Source organism: Sphaeroforma arctica, assembly GCF_001186125.1.
Source record: "Sphaeroforma arctica JP610 unplaced genomic scaffold supercont1.395, whole genome shotgun sequence".
NCBI lineage: Eukaryota > Ichthyosporea > Ichthyophonida > Sphaeroforma > Sphaeroforma arctica.
The window spans coordinates 58,182-58,866 of NW_014040163.1; positions in this window are offsets into that span (position 1 = coordinate 58,182).

Below are 685 nucleotides of genomic sequence, written 5' to 3' on the forward strand. Positions count from 1 at the left end.
AGATATAGATATATAAATATATATAGATATAGATATATAGATATATATATATATATAAACACCAGGATGTGTACAATGAATGGATAATGATGTATGCTTGGACAAAAGATAGTGACGATGCCGTATAAACTATGTATCATAAACTATGTATGAATCTGTCTATAGCAGTACTATACATGTGCACAATGTATAACACTGGGCGAATGAGTGTAGCGTGGTGGCGATTGAGTGGATACTACTTGTAAATAGGTATATAGAAGTACTGTGCGTGTGTATGAGTATCAGAACGCGTGCGGGAGGACAGTGTGGTGGCCATAAAACGTACACTACATATGAATGGATACATGTACAGGGCGTGTGTATACAAACATGCGTACTTGAATAGAGAGTAAGGGCCTTCGTAGTCGAGGGTAGCGTGGAGACGGTGCCGCATACACTACGCATGAATGTGTATACGGATTACACTCTCTAGTTCATTGCAATACTGTGAGACGCGCATGTCCTTCTAAGGAGCCCTCTCGAACACGCTTAAACAAAGGGACAGGAACGGACTTATCAATACCCATCAGAGGCTTACCCTTCCCACACACAGTCTGTTATAATTGCTCACTCTGATACTTCATATGCGACATATGCGAAGCGTTTTTCAGCACAAACGTCGCCCGCATAACTGTTTAAACCGGGT